At 39.6% G+C, this 17,058-nt stretch overlaps 1 protein-coding gene across 3 annotated transcripts in view; it reads right to left on the bottom strand.

Moving 5' to 3' along the window:
- Positions 1–17,058, bottom strand: part of TSPAN4 (tetraspanin 4) — a 420,581-nt gene that overhangs the window by 36,083 nt on the left and 367,440 nt on the right. The window lies entirely within an intron of this gene.

Below are 17,058 nucleotides of genomic sequence, written 5' to 3'. Positions count from 1 at the left end.
CAAATCAGAAGTAACAGATATTCAGCTTTTGCATAAAGCAGCTGATGAAAAATGACACCCAGCATACATGGAGTAAATGAGAGGAATGAAACAAGCTTCAATTACAAACCTCATTGTGCTCACCATTCTTTCTACAACATAAACAGGACAACAGAAATGCTCAGATTAATCAGCCAGGGGTGAATTTCTTCCCACCAAGATAACTTATGCAGACACATGGGGAAGAAAAATAAAATCATTTAACAAATTAGAAAAAAATAGTGCAAAACTGAGAAAGCTGTGTGTTCACTGGAGCACTGTTCCATAACAAATATGTGAGGGCACAAAACCACACACGATTTCTGGAACATCCAGTGTAATTATTGATACTAGAAAAGATGAACCCAGATTTTGATTAAAATAGGGTTCATCTGCAGGGTCAATTAAAACAAAAGGAACAGATAGGAGAAGAAGTTTATAGGCAAGATTATTAAAGCAGTAGAAACAACTCTGCTCACCCATCCCATTTTTTGGGAAAGGCTTTAACAACTCTTATCTCCTTGGATTTGAAGGAAAAGAAAGGACAGAATCAACAGGATAACTATGGCTCTTCTGGCTATTTTAGATAGATTTATAACCATTTGCAAATTGCATTAAACATCCAGAATTTAGGACAGGAAACTTTTAATTTTCTTTCACAAATCTAATTAACTAAATGAATATGCTCCAAGCAATAGCAAATCCCCCACGTGCATTTTTGAGAAAAGCAATTCTCATGAAACTGCAAACAGCACCAGGCATCCTCTCCTACACAGGCAAAGTGGGGGCCAAATGAGACATTTGAAGTCTGCAAAGGAGACTTGGGGTTATAAAAATATAACCTCATTTAAAAATACAATAGCTGAGAGCTTCAGGGTATCATTTTTGTCCACAGCAGACAAGCAGTCTGAGCAGTTTGGTAATGAGGACACAAGATTGGGAAGTGGGATTAGAAACTATCATTCAAACCAATTGAAAAAAAACAAAAACAAAACAAACCCAAACAGACAAGAAGCAGACTGGCACTTAGAAAAACTAGTTGCAGCAGAGATTAATTTGTTTCTGCAGGAGCATGTCACCCATCCCACTACACACCAGTAAGAGAAAGCTCTGGCAGTAAGAGAAAAATTGCTATTTGCTATTGCTCTCATAATAATGCCTACAGAGCCGCCTCACTTTTGCCCTGATACATAATTTACAGAGGGGAGAAAAATGCCACCCTTGAAATTACATTGGCCCTGTAGTTTCTAACTGTCAGAGATGGTTTCTTTGAGATTTAATTTGTGATTTGCAGGCTTCATTAAGTTTTCGCAAGTAATTTTAAACTTAAATCACCATTGGCAAATCCATCATTTATTGATAGAAACATTAAGACTCTAATGCAGTGTGACTTGTGATGAAACAAGATAGGAAGGGTTTAGGATGGAAAGAAGTGCTCCTTTTTGCCACAAAAGACTGCTTCGTCAGGAGGAAAAAATCAGAGAGGGAAAAAATTAGTTTTTCTCTCCCCTGTCACTTTGAACGATCCATGAAGAGTTTTTTAAGTTGTTAAAATTATCTTCTAAAACTTGGCTAAGGCAATACAGCTCATCTCAAGAAGAAGTGTAAGGAGTAAGCTTTCTGTTTTCTTCTTGTTTTCAAGGTATTTTAAGGATGGGGTGCAGTAGAACTCCATCCTAAGAAAGGCAAGGGAACAAACAAAAGCTTGCCAAACCATGTAAAACACACCAGAGAAGCCCAGACATTTAATCCCTCACCAAACTGAATCCCATGATTCTGGCTGAGGCATGTTGAAACAGTAGAAAGATGATGACTCTATTTTGATTCATATTTAAGGATTTAGTGTGTAGTTTTTCCAAACTTCACCAAGTAGATCATTTCCAAACAAACAGCATCCAAGCACACTTTCCAGGGGCCTGTATCTATCTGATCCTACCACAAAGAATCTCCTTCATGCTTTGTAGCCCTCTCCCTTCAGTGCAGCTTTCCACACAGACAGGGATTTATTTCTTTTTATATTCCAGATAGCAGTTCTGTTTACTGCACTTTATTTTCCAAACCATTGTTCCCCTTGTCCAGCAATTACCGTTTCTGGCCACCCACTTTGAACAGATGTGATAAATAAAGCATTTCACACACAAGTCCCTGCATCTTACTACCTGTGGCAAAGTGAGGCTGTGCCACAAGAGTTAACATTTCCTGCCCACAGAAAAAATAAGAAAAAAGGATGAAACAGAGCTAGAACTCCCTACAGCACAACACTATGCAACAACATGACAAATTAGCAATATTTGGTACAATTTGAAAATACAGGATAACAGGGTTACTCTGTTTGGGAGATGACTTCAGTGAGGTTGTTTCACTTATGATCAAGGAATGATTGGCTGGCTGCAAAGCCAGATTTTACCTATTTTAAAATAACTACCCTCATCACTTTGAGCTGCGTGGGTATTTCTGTGACTTTCTCATTTATTTTTCATATATAAATAATGAATAAGAATATATGAGAATAAGAATATTAAATAAGCTGACTGTAATGCATTTTAAATAAACCTACTTCTTCTTTTTTTAGCTCTAAATTAAATGCAAAGTAAGCACCTCTCAAATGCTTGTGGCTAAATTTACCACTGGGAACTTAATGGGTGTGCTGATGAAACATTTACATGCACCTGTTTTGGCCATAAAGAGAAAAAATTTGCACATTCAATACATTCAGCTTTACATCCAGTCTTTCCTCTGCCATGACTGTCTGCTTAATATGTATAAATGAAAGATTAAATGGGGAAAACTGGACAGCTTCAAAGTCTGGACTTTTTTTAAAAAGCATTTTCAGACACTGTTTAGGCCACCACATATGAGCTGAGATTTATAAAATTCTGCCATTCACATTTCTATTCTGTTTCAATAAATGCTATTATAAAGTTTTCAGACTAGTAATAAAAAAGCTATTAATGTGCTTCCTCCACGCTAATCAATTCAATATGGGGATTGTGATGTTAACACTACTTTACATTATTGCCTTCATCATTTCTCATTCTTCCAATATATAAAGTAAACAAAAGGGGTTTGGATTCCTTATAGATTCATTTTTATCTCAAAGTGAAAGCTGTGTGAGATTTGTGGCTTCAGACTCATAGCTGGTGATAAGCTTCTCCTTCCTTCCTCTTCTCAAACTAAATATATAAAGAGAGTTTAACAAAATTAATTGCAGCATTCACTGTTCATGAATTTCTATGCTTGTGTAATTCATTTCCTTGCAGATAGTGAAGCAAAGGGGGATTCTCTTGCTGCCAAGGTTACAGGATTCATGAGTCAAGCCTGCTCAGAACGAATGGAGAATAAGTAAAGAATCCCCCTCATCACTCCTTTCACTAGGGGTGAGTTTTTAATGCTTTAAATAACTTGGGGTCATGGAACTGCATTCCTTAGGACAGAGGGACAGAACAAATGCAGCCAGGAAAATCCTGAGCAGCCATTTCTGCCACAATTTGTGTAATATCTAGTAAGAAACATGACTCCCAGCTAGGGGACCAATCATATTCATATTCATATTCATCTCTAGCAAAGTGTAAAGCTCCTCATTCAATCCCTTCAGCTGCTACTCCAACCTTAGACCCAGGCACGATGCAGGAAAGGCAAAACAGTCTGTGCTCACAGAGAAAAGGCAGCAGCATAAAACCTTCCCTTTCTCCCACCTAATCCCAGAGCTGCTGACTGGAGAGGTCAGAAAAGGGGGGGACTCATCCCTCACCAGGACCATTAATGAAGCCCGGGTGGGTGAGGTGGAGCCACAGAGCACTGCAGGGTCAGCGTGGTGCCCAGCAACCAATGCACTTGCAGGTGCTGAGTACACTAGGAGAAATAGCTTTATTTGCAGGGAAAGACCTGTACAGCCACCCTTCCCAAATCCTAAAGCCCTTCCTGTACATTCTGAGAAAACCCAGGTCTGAGGAGGGATACTCATACATCCAGAAAGCAATGAGCACTTGCTGAATTTTCCTGGATTTTTAAGTTAGAGTGTGAAAGGACAATTTAATTTCCTACTTCATAAAATGCAATCCATCTTCCATTCCCCATTCACTTTTATAAAAATCTGCTGAGATAAAAGCCTTGCTTAATTTATTCTTCCATTTCGGCTAGAAATGGATGACCAGTTACGCCAGCAGTTCCTGATAAAAAAAAGGAAGTGATCCAAACCTACATGCTTAATAACATGAAGGCATTTTACCCTTCATGTTATTAGGGTAGGAATATGAGGAAGAGGAATATGAGAGGCTCAGCACTCTCAGGACACAAAAAAGAGAATGGTAAGATTCATTCTTACCTAGGGAACTCTTCCCTTGTGAAGCAAGTTGCTGCAGTGGGCAGTGCCCTGAAGCACATGCCACCACTGTGCTGCTGTTCGGGGTCACTGCACCTCAGAGATGCAGGGATTGCAGACATGAGAGGTATTCTGGGCACTCCACATCCTAGCATTTTCAGGAACTCTCCAAATTCAAGCCTCTCTGAATTATCTCTAAGCAGGTCAACAAGGGAGAGACACCCAAATCACTCTCAGCTTAAAAACACATTTTTATTATGTAGGATGTAATTAAGCATCTGCCAAATATAATTTTCCTTTAGCATTAATTTTTCTCTTTATCAGACTCTACTACCACTTCAAAGAGCACCTAGAAATTGCTTTAAAACAACCTCTGTAACAAGTATCCTATGCTTGCTTTCTTGACTCCACTTAAATCTGTTCAATCAGAACAAAAGTTATCAGTGTGCAACCTAAAATTCTCACTGGGAAATTATTTCAAGGACTGAAGGTGAAGTGGTGGGCAAGCCAGAATTGACATGGGGACCTCTCAGTGTCCTCTTCTCTTAGAAGGTTAGAGCAACCAGGACATTGCAAGCTTTCAGAGATCAGAAACTTGATCCTCTTAATTCACACTATTTAAATTGTGGATTCATGGTGCTAAGCTTACCAAGGCAAACAGTCTTTGAGGAGAAAGAGAATAATTCTGTGACTGAAAAAACATGCTTCAAGTACTGTGTCTCATCAGCTCTATTTCTCAGTCCCTAAATGTGCCACTTTTCAAAAAAAATCTATATAGAACAGGACTACTCAACACTTCTCTGATAAATTAATCTCCCCTAGAAGACTTTATACGGTAAAATACTTAGAAAGAGTAATACTGGAATCCTTGAATTTAATGTGCTATTAAAAAAAAAAATATATTAATGAGATGTATCAACTCTAAACATAAAAGCTGTGGAATAGATGAGGACTTACCAAGTGACCCTTACAGACTATATGACTGCATGGCATCCTGCTGAGGCCAGAAAAAAGCTCCACACACAGTCTGTGATTTAAAATATATTATTCATCTACACTGAAACTGCTTCATAAAGACATGTGAAAAAGGTTCCTATGTCCCCCTCCAAACCTGGCTGCTGGCATCTGCCTGACACACAGAACGTAGCAGGGACCACTCAGAGGCATACCACAAGTCACTTGAGAGTGTCACTCCAGCCTCTCAGGGAAGAATAAAGCTGCCCCAGGCACAGAGCAAACAGGTTTACTCCAAATGGCCAACTACTCCAGCAGAACATTGCTCAAAACATGCCTGGAATGGGTGGAGGAATGCCTTTGGATCAGAAAAGTCTCTCATACCTATTTCTAGATCAAGCAGGGAGTAGAGCTGTGCATCTCAGAGCCTGATCCAATCTGCTCAAAGAGCTACACAATAATGTTGACAGTTCTGAGGTGTGTAAGGAGTGTGCTAGGAGCTGCCCTGGATCAGGAGCAAGGAACCTCAGGATTCCAAAATCCAACTCCTATGGAATTTGCATGGCCCCGCTAATTATGGGAAAGCAAAAATCCAAATTCTCCATTTTACCATACATAGCAATAGCTGATACTTAAAGATTAATACAAAAATATAAACATAACCCATCAAAAATCTAATAAAGCATGTGGAAAAAGGATAAATTAAATCCTCAAAAATTCCAGCTTGAGGTGGAATGAAGTCTCTCCCTGCTGCCCCCTTAGCAGTTTGATATCAAGCATATTATAGGAATTCAAAGTATTTTTTAAAAAGTAATTCCAAGTAATTGACAGTCAAAGCCTAATTGGAAAAGCAGTCATTTCAGTAAGTATCACTGAGGAAAAGCTTTAAGTCACATGTTCAATTTTAACTCAAATGTTCTCCTCTTGTTTAATCACTTCAAACTTATGGTATGCACTAGTGGGAGCATTTTGTTATTGGAAAGCTTTTGCCATTATATGCCTTCAACAAATTACCATAAAACCAAAAAAATGAAGTCAAATGGTTGGTAGATATGCAGATTTCAGATACACTCAATTTCCATAATTTCTGTGAAAAGTGATAACTAGTTGCAGCAGATGCCCAAAATTAATACCCAGGATGAGACAAAAAGGCTGAAATGGGAGTGTTAACAGATAAATATTTCATCTTCTCCAGAATATGCTGTGCCCTGGCAGGCACTACACTTGGGATGTTGTTTTGCCAGCATAATGATGGAAAGTTCTGAACAAGAAAATGCCAATATCATACATGACAAGAGAGGACTCTGTCCCATGAGAGGCTGGAGAGTTCTTGAACATTGGAAGAGAGCAAATACCACTCCTATCTTCAACATGGGCAATCAAGAAGATCCAGGAGATATGGGCTTGGAATTCTGACCTCTGTCCCTGGGAAGGGGATAGAGCAACCAATCCTGGAAACGCTTTCCAAACTCTTGAAGGACAGGAGATGACTGGGAGCAGTCAGAATGGGTTTACAAAGGGGAAATCACACTTTAACTAACGTGACAGTTTTCCAAAATATGGCAACCAGCTCTGTGGGTGAGGGGGGAGCAGTGGATGTTGTTTCCCTTGCCTTTATACAGCTTTTGACACGTGTAGCTCTGCAGAGAAAGACCTTGGGGAATTTGTGGACCTTAAGTTGACCATGAGCCAGAAATGCACTCTTGTAGCAAACAAGGTCACTGAGAGAGTTGTCCAACACTGCAGCAGGTTGCCCAAAGAGACTGTGGAGCCTCCATCCGTTGAGACAGTCAAAACCCAACTGGACACAGCCCTGCACACCCTGCTCTCACTGATCCTGCTTGAAGAGGGGCTTGGACTACTACCACATCTCAAGAAGTCCCTCATAAACTAAGCAGTTCTGCAATTCCATACCCTAGCATGGATGCTGCACAGTCATTGAGAACATCCATGGAAAAGCCAAGTTGCTACAGCAGAGATTCAGAAACTAACATCCAGAGAAATGTATATTTCATTAATTCAATTTCTTTTGGAAATGTGTAATCTTTCTGTAGCCAAAATTCAAACACAATTTCTTAGCAGACAACAGCATCCCACATATTCTGCATCACAAGATTAAGACATTTTGTTTGAGAACAAAACTCCCTGATCATTGCAGCTTCCAGGCAGTAGGATCTCCTACAGCACTGGAATGCATCATTCCACACACTCAAGTGAGGATTATTTGGATCACTAACTTGGGAAGTGGGAAAGAGATTTAAAAATACTAAAATTGAGGATAATAGCTTCATGAAAAAAACAGGCAGCTCCTACTGACTTTACTTAGGGCAGGATTTTACCATATACAAAGTGGTGACTTGTGCATTCATTCTGTGCTGATACTGCACCCTGCAGATACACTCCTAAAAGGCTTTAAATGGATATGGCAAAACTGTGATATCCAGCAGCAGTTCCAGTGTCCTAGTCTAACTCATCTAATCACCTCCCACTGCAGCTCTCACATGCAAAGTGACACCTCCATGAACAGAGCTGAAAGAGAGAACACTTAGGGCAGGCAGTGGGAGAAGCAATCCTCACAGCTCTCAGTGATAACAGTCACTATGAAAGAGCTGCCCCTGCCATCTGTACATAAATCAGTGTCAAAGCCAGCACCAACCAGGCTTCCAGCAGAACACCCAGCCCCAGGAAGCCACACCTGGCTACTGAATGTTCACCTGCAGTGGTGGCAGCAGCAAGGGCACTCTGCTGACATTTACTGAAATATCAGTCCCACTTCACGGTATGCAGCACATTCTCTCCATTTTCTTCACAGTCCTCAAAAGAAAAAATTTTTTTTCTTTTTTTTACCCTCCCAAGCTGACCGACCTTGAAAAAAACATTTCTTCTCTTTGTTTGCACAGATCCAGCTGCTTTTGTGCCAACTACAATGCATTTCCTATTCACAGAGAAAAAGGTGGACCTGAAAGAAATCTACAGGACATTTCCTTGGGCATGCTTGTTGCAAAGAGAGTAATGTTGATTCTATTCACAGCTCTTAAATATCCCTGCAACCATTTTGATTAATGCAAATCTTGTTGCAACTCCTTTGGTCCTGAATTTTTAAAAGAAAAACTAGATGTCTTGTGCGATAAATCTGACAAACATCTGGTTCTTAATCAAAATCTTACATGCTTTGTGACTTTCTGCTTTCATTATATCTCTGGATAAAGACTTTTAGTAGTTCCTCAAATATATTCAATGATCTTTTGTATCTTTTCCATTTTGCTTCATCTACATAATTTACCAATTAAACATGCAATTCATTTTGCACTTCAATATGTCCTTCAAGGTTACTTCTGAAAAGGTCTCCTAAATGCTGAGGTTAGGGCTTCATCAACAGAGGCAACATCAGCACTGCTGAAGGAGATGACACGCATTGTTCTGCTTTCCTATGGTTCAGAGGCAAAGTGCAGATGCCAAAAACGTCTGGAAGAACAACATGACCCTTGGATTATGGCAGTAAAGTGCAAAATGGAGAAAGCAAGAAAGTAAAAACATATACTGTTGTATAATAATTCCATAAGCTACCACAGAAATCAACTCATTAAGAAATTGTGTCCAAGACAATTAGTAGCAGGAGCAGGGGAGTATTTGGGTTTTGATAAGAACAGCCTCTCTGAAAATTCTCTTTTCTCAGGGATGCTTTCCCTGCAATTTAAAGGCATTGAAGACAGTACACAAAATGACTGCAGTACAATAAAAATTAAGATTGTGCCATGGTTAAAACAATTTTTGCACAAGCCTCACTCATTGCTAATGCCAGGACACTGCAGCAGAATTGTTTTATATTACCATCATCCAAATTATCAGAGGCACTGTACATGTCAAGTAAGAAATGTGTGCACTCAGAAAATGTAAAATAAAGCTCTTATTCTGCTCCCTTTCAAGACATATCCTTTTACACAAACCTACTCTATCTTCCAGCTCAGTCACTTCCTACCATCAAGTCAATCAGGGATTTTGTTGCACACAGATTCAGGGAGCCCAAGATCCCAAATGATTAAAGATTATTAGTTCATATTAAACACGATTTCAGCAAGCAGGCATCAATGACCACTGACTGGTAATCACTATTGATGATTCTGGTTTTCTAAGTCTGGGGAATAGATTTCAAAAGTTACAATGGCTGGTGCCCAGAAAGTTGCTAAACCTCCTGCCTTATGCCTGAACTTCACAGCAAGAACTCAACCCACAAAATTATCAGTGGAAAAGACTACACCACCTTGCAGTGCAGCAGTATTTCCAACGAGAAGCCTTGAACATATCAGGGAGTTTGGGTAATACAAAGTCCCTGAGCATGACTTGTGGCCTAGAAGTCAACATACTCCAGCCTTAAGAGAACCCAGAACTGGTAATGGTTTGGAGCTGCTGATCAACAGATCCCTGTCTCAACTAGTTCACTGCCTACCACTGCTGAGTCAAATCAAAGGAAGGAGTTGAAGAAACCTCAGCTGCAAATTATGCCTAATAAAGTGGTCAACCTAGCTCATCATTCTTCAACTGCAGCTGACAAATCCAAGACAAGGACTATATGCTATTGGCCTGCTTACAGTCTGATAACACAAAAAGTCATCTTCCTCTCTCTTTTTCTAATATGTAAAAAATGTTAAGCATTTAGTTTACTGTCATTTTCTAATGTTGCCTGATATACATTGTGACACATCAAAAACGTTCATAGAATGAATAAAAAATGTGCTGTCTGTTTCAATATACTACCTCAGTCATCCCTCAGCATTTGATGTTGCCTGTATTTAAATGCCTAAAGCTGCCTTAATTATTTATTTTATTGCCTTTCTAAACCATTCCTTTCTCCTTCTGCCATTCTTCCCTTTGTCAAAATAAAATTGTATAAAACCAGTGCCAGAAGAGAAGCAAGCTGGGGTCAGTCACCAGCTGATGTTGATGAGGTGTGTGTAACCCATTGCTGCTCACTCCACCTCTGTCAGTACTCAGCACTGGTGTGCACTCAGTTCCAGATCCTCCCAGATGCTGAAATGACTTCTAATGTGACCACATGTGAGTCAAAACTGAGTAAAAACCTGTCTTGTGGAACAGTAAGGTCCCATTCCATTAATTCAGACATGAGAGCACTACACATTCCCCAGGATACACTGCACCCTCAGGATTTGGCCTTTTAATATCTCTTCTCCCAGTCAGCAAAAGCAGAACCAAACTACTAACCTCTTGTAATGCCCTTTAAGGGATTGATGAAAAGCACACAAATGTGCAAAGTATTTAAAAACCACCAGTACTGTATGCCAGAGTCTTCCTTGGGAGAAGTTGGTTGAAGACCTGCACCACCTACATTTTGTCTACTATGAAACCTGAAACTTGAGGTGTGGGAAACAGATCATTATAAAAGTGCTCCACAACAAAGACATAATTTGACATCCTCCTGAGATCATGAGTTAACCTGCAATTAAAGACTGCAAACTAGCAAGAAGGAGGCCCAATCACATCTCTTCCTGCTCTAGACTGATATATTACCAAATATTTATCAGGAAACCTTCAGATGGATTTAGGGATGTCAGGAAATAAACGATAGATCCAGCTGGCTTTAAGTCAGGCAAAATGGCAGCAACAGCTGTGTCTGATTCATCCATATTGATAGGGGAATTAATATCCCAGTTAGCCAGGGTGGAGGTCAGGACTGGATTTCTCCTGAGAAAAAAGCACTATTCCTGTGCAGGGGCATACTGTGGAAAATACTGAACTTACTGTGAGCAAAAATCCATTCTGCCAAGGATGAGACACCCACCTTCATCTTCATTTCTGAACTCAGCCAAAGTAGGAAGACAGGAGGCATAAAGAGCTGTCAGGCTGCTGCATTATCTGATCTTTACAAAGGATATTTGTGTTAGTCATGGAGCTTAATTTAGGAGAGTTTGATTTTCCTTTCCCTGCACCTATTCCCCTGCTAACATTTTATTCAAGAAATCAATTAGGCCTTGATCAACCATTGATCGAGAGTTCCCAATGGGGAGCCCTAATGCATTTTATCTGCAGCTATTGTTCCTAAATACACCTATTTCTGAGCATGCACTTAATTCTTTTCATCAATACTGTGCTATCCTTTCAACAAGCCTGTTAATAACATTTTGGAAGTGCACTTTCAGTGAAGTCCTACTTAGACAAATGAATTAGTGAAACTACCGGGATTTCCTTTGGTGTGTTTGTGCTTTTTCAGTCTCACAGGCAAATAGATGCCATGCCCCTCATCTCCTCCTGCCTAAAAAAGGTTAAAGTGATGTGCTGGAGTTCAAAATATTAAATGGAAAGCTGTTCAGAACAAATGGAAAAAGCTAACCAATAATGCTTTAAAGCAAGCATTCATTATTTTTCACTAAATTCCTTATGGAATGAAAGATGTGATGCCTCTTTACACACTCCAAAATTCTTCACTGTCATTAGCGTTCTCCTAGCAATATTTCTTTTAAAGACCCATTAGGTGCAAATCAACTTTAACAAGACTTGAGCATATGATTAAATCAGTCACATGGGTTCAAGCATGCACTTAGGTTATGTGCTGAACAGGGAGAGATTTAAACCTATGCCTGACTGCTTTGCTGAAAAGAAGCCAAAGTAAATTGGCTATAATTAAATTCTTTTGATGAAATTTCTGCAACTCCCTATTGTGGGACACCAGTACTGAAATGCTAATAAACTAGTTAAAATTAAGCTTATTACCAAGTAAAATAAACCACAGAGACACTTCAGTCTTTTCTTACTTTATGCTACCATTTATATAACATTATTTTGCATTAGAGAAATAAAATACTTGACCAGAGCTAAAACATCTGACTCACAGAGCAGTAATTGCAGTGCATCACCATCCAGGAGGCAATCCATAGATTCCTGCACTGCTACTGCTGTTGATCCTGAAAAAACAGCTTTTAGCTATGTCAGCACTCACTGCAAAACCCAAATTCCAGAACACTGCCAGAGAGCAGGTATATGCCAGGAAGTGCTTGATTGGTGAACTTGATAATTTTAAAGACCTTTTACAAACAAACCAAATGGAACTTTAACTAGAAAATAAAGCATTAATGTCGTAGACATCTTTTCACTGAAAATCCTTTCTTTAGGATTTTTCCTCCTGAGAAGCTAAGAGGCCTCAGAGACAGAATGTAAACAATGGTTATCTGCTGCTGTGGAATGCAACAGGTCCACCTGTGATTGGCCCATCTTGGATGTTTATAATTAATGGCCAATCAAGGACCAGGCTATCTCTGACAGAGTCTGAGAGAGCTGCCTTTGTTATCATTCTTTTCTTTTCTATTCTTAGCTTAGCTAGCTTCTGAGAAAAGTCCTTTCTGTCCTTTCTTTTTCTTTTTAGTATAGTTATAATGTAATATATATATATATATATCATAAAATAATGAATCAAGCCTTCTGAACATGGACTCAACATTCTCATCTCTTCCCTCATCCAAGAACCCCTGTGAACACGGTCACACATTAACACACAGACTGCTCAGAAACCATTGCATACATATGCCAGGACTTGCACATCCTCACAGAAATACCAGAGAGAGTTCAAATTGCCTTTGTCCTCTAGAGAGCCTTCCCTGCATACTGACAAGCGCACACACTATCCACACAGATTCTGTTCTGAAATTACCTCAGCCCTTCACAGCAGCAAGAACAGCCCTGTCCACTGTGGCAAAGGAGGATACAGACACCCAATAATTCTACCACTACTCAAGAGTCCCAGCAGTGAGAAGGGATGGTGTAGGCAAAGTCAAATGCTGATGGAGAAACAGTGCTAGAAAAGGGCCATCTGACTGAAGAGTGGTGGTGACCATTCCGCCAGTTTTGCAGGATTTTCCACAGTTTGTTGTTTTCCAATCAGTTAAGACCATCTCTAAACTGCACACAGTTTGGGTGATCTTGTCTCTTCACTTTAGGCTCTGTTTCCCCACTTTCAGCAATGTTAACATGCCCTGTGTGTGCATTTTGGACAGCCCTGTGGGCTGTGCTGACTGGGAACATGAGGCACCTCATTACCTGAGGAGACATTTCTGCTGCACTGTCAAAGGCAAACATGGAAAACTTTTAAGCTCTCTTGACAGAAGCCCAGTGAGAACAAGTTTCTGCAGTGGAACTGAACTAAACTTTATATATGAATAATTCCATCAGGTTTTTGTGAACCGCCCCCCTCACACCAGTGAGCAGCTCAGCAGGATCTGATCATTTCTGTGAGCAACTGCACAGGAGTGCAGCAAGTGGAAGAGATTCTGTTTTTCCATTTTCTAAAGCCAAATGTGTAAGCGGTTGTGAGGTCTGAGCTATATTTGAAATCATATCCACTAAATTCTGACCTGCTGTCTTTGCATAGGATGAGGCAAAATATCAATCAGAAATTAAAGCAATTTTCAATTTCTTTTCAGAAACAAAGCAAGAAATGCATCAATCTACAGAATATATATTTTTATAGGATAGCAGCAAAAGCTATATTGGAGCAGCATGGAACACAAGAACATTTTCACACATTTCATGAAAAACAGAAGTAGCCGTTATTTTTCAATCCTCTGGGGGCTATTCTGTGGGCCATTTTCAACACAGCTAAGCAGACATGGAATTTCGGCTGTAATTTTCACAGGGACCCAAGTGAGTTAATGGCCTAATCTTTATTGAAAATTCTGATCTTAACTTCAAGTTGCCAATAGCAGTAACTGCTCCCATAATCAAATATCATAGTCAGTGATTCTTCAGTGCTTTTATTCTTTTCCTGACTTACGTTACTTATGTTGCATGTTATGTTTGGCATTTAAAAATAAGAAAAACAAAACAAAACAAAAACCCAACAACTTAAGCCTTCCCCCTCCCCCACCAAACACAACAGACACAAAAGCCAACCCCACATTATGGCAGTTTAGTTATGTTCTTTCATTTGTGGGTATTATATAGCTCTGTCTCTAAATCATAAAAAATGCAGACATCTACTGAAAAAAACCCACCTATTACAGCAGCAAAAAAGTAAATATAGACTTTTCTTTTTCTATGCTTCCAGGAGAAACAGCACAGTAAAAATAAATACAGACACTAAAACCAGGAGGATTATACAAGTTAGAACTGGTACAAGACTCTGCATTTTATTAGCATAATTTACATTCTAGCAGGATCCAATCTGGTGTTGAGAAATATGAGTATCCAACCTCTAACAGTATAGGGCTCTGCTGCTTTCTCCTTACCACAATAAAATTAAGGTTAACCCTCTCAGTACTCTTTGGATCTGTTATAAATACCCAGAGAGCCCCATAGAGAAATGTCAAGCGTATAAAAATGCCAAACACTGCTCTCCATTGATGGAATCAAAATAAAACATACTAAAGAGAATATTCTGCTTATAGATAGGTAGCCATGCACATAACCATCCACATGACTCCAGAAATGTCACTGGAGTTTGGACTGCTTCAAATGGGGGCATAAATCTAGCCTGAAAAAAAACTGCACCCAGAGTGATAACAACCTGCCTTAGTTCTATAACCACACCAACTCCATTCAATACCCAATCTCTTGGGCTGGCTCTTCTGACCTCAAAATTTAAAAGCCACACTTTAGGAACTTTTATATGAATGTGTGCAAATGCCAACAGGAGTTTCCAGGTGCTCACATTGAGCTGAAGACAGCCTATGAACCAGTCCCTCTGCTGCTTTGGGAACAGCCAGGACAAAATAAAAGGGTTATAGTTTGCAACACAACTAGTCAGGACAGTTGGAAGAATATTGTGAGTTCAGGCTCTGCCAAGAATTTGTAACAGTGCAGTTACATGAGACAAGGCACTACACCCCTTTTTCTTCCTACTGTGGACTCCTGAGCTTTCTCCAAGTCCCCCTCTCTTCACAATATCACACTGGATAGCCAGCTCAGAGAAAGAGTTTTCAACTTCAGGACAGCATTTATCTCATTAGATCATTTATCCATCAAGAAAAGAAAAGATGACATCCTAGGGCATAAGACCAAGTTGGCTGCTTAAAAGCTCAGAGAAGACCAAGTCAGTAGAATTAGAGGCAGAGGCAATTTTTGGGCTTCTCCCAAGCTGAAAAACGAGAACAGTTGAGAACAGGTCAGTTGAGGCTGTTGTGAGTCCTAGTTCACCTCCACAGCTGCACACCCTTCCACAGCAAGTGAACAAAAGCCCTGTGCCAAAAAACTATCTCTGAATGGCTGTAGAGAACTTTTTGCCATGATGCTTTTTAGTAACAAACACAGCACTAAAGCAACAGCCCCAGCAATGGATACAGAGAGGCTGCTTCACTGCCTGGGAGCCCACATGCTGTGTCCACACACCCATGGATTCACACCCCCCTGTGGCTGGTATTGCTCAAAGTGATCATCTGCAGAGTCCTCTTCTCCTGCACACAAAACTAACCCTACTTTCTTCTGATGGACAGGTGTCAGGGTAGAATGTTCATTCACTGATTTTCCAAGGATCTACATTAACTGAATTACTGGGGTGGATTTGTCTGGGCTCACTATTTCCCACACACGTGGCAATATTGTTTTTCACACCAGGAAAGCCAGCACACAAACTCTACACGTGCTATATGAAAATATTAGTTTTAGGCTGCTGCTGGTTTATTTATTCTGCAGTAGGCAGTACTGCAAGTGTCACATAAACTATTGATTTTCTCAGTATAAGATATAAAGTCATACAGGAACATTAAAAGCCTCAAATTTGATCATCTGCAATACCCAGACTACAGCAATTTGTTAACTCAGTAAAACTGCACTTGAACTGGAGCCCATATTTTAGACTCTGTTTTGATCTTACAGACAACTGCAGGGTACTACCTCCTGCAGTAGATATCTGAGTCAGAGGAAAGTTAATTTCCTGATCTCTTTATTAACAATCAATAAAACCCACTGCAAACCAACAGGCTGAAGGAGGGAGGGAATCCTTCTGATACTTTTTCACTGTTTTAACCTCTGAAGAGTGAGGATGAACATTCTCTGTGACACACCTGTCAACCTAGCAGGACTGATTGCATTATGAATAAAAATACTTCATTGGTTTCTTTTCTTTCCTCCCTACCCACACATTTACTGACCTATCAGCCTCAACACCAGACAACAACAGGAGTTCTACCAAATAATGAATTGGAAAATAAGAAATATTTATTTTATTAACCTAATCAGAAACATTTCCATTTATTTCTTCTGTGTTCAGGACAGATCTTTATTTTAGATCTGCCATTATTTTAGAAACTACTATAATTACTCTTTGTAAATCTCCTAAGCAGAGGATCTCTTTCATTTCCTAAACTGAATCTAGGTTTTCTCCATAATTCCTTTTCATGACAACTCTCTTCCATCTTTCTCGCACTTCTCATTATTTGTGTAACCAAAACTCAACATTATATTCACAGTGAGGCAAGCCTGTTATACAATGCTATGATAATATTTTCTAACTGATTTTATTTCTAAACATAACCAAGTGTTGTGTTTGGGTTTTGGAGGCCCACTGCATATTAAGTAGATGCCTTTACTCCTGTATGATGTGTAGATCTTCCTGCAAAGAGCTGACAAGTAATTCAGAATCCAATAATGCATACAAGAAATTTTAAATTGTCCCTTCTACTGTAATTACCTGGCAAGTTAATTCCATGTTCCAGCTACAGAATGCTACAGAACCTAGCTCTTTAAGTCCTTCAGAAGTGCATCAGAAGTGCATCCGACAATCACTCACTGATATGACTAATATATAATCTCTCATATCACTA

The sequence above is a fragment of the Agelaius tricolor genome, unplaced genomic scaffold (assembly GCF_023055355.1).
Source record: "Agelaius tricolor isolate 1412-34295 unplaced genomic scaffold, bAgeTri1.0.p SCAF_5, whole genome shotgun sequence".
In the NCBI taxonomy this organism is placed as follows: domain Eukaryota; kingdom Metazoa; phylum Chordata; class Aves; order Passeriformes; family Icteridae; genus Agelaius; species Agelaius tricolor.
The sequence above is the reverse complement of the archived record's forward strand: the minus strand, read 5'-3'. Positions and strand labels throughout refer to the sequence as shown.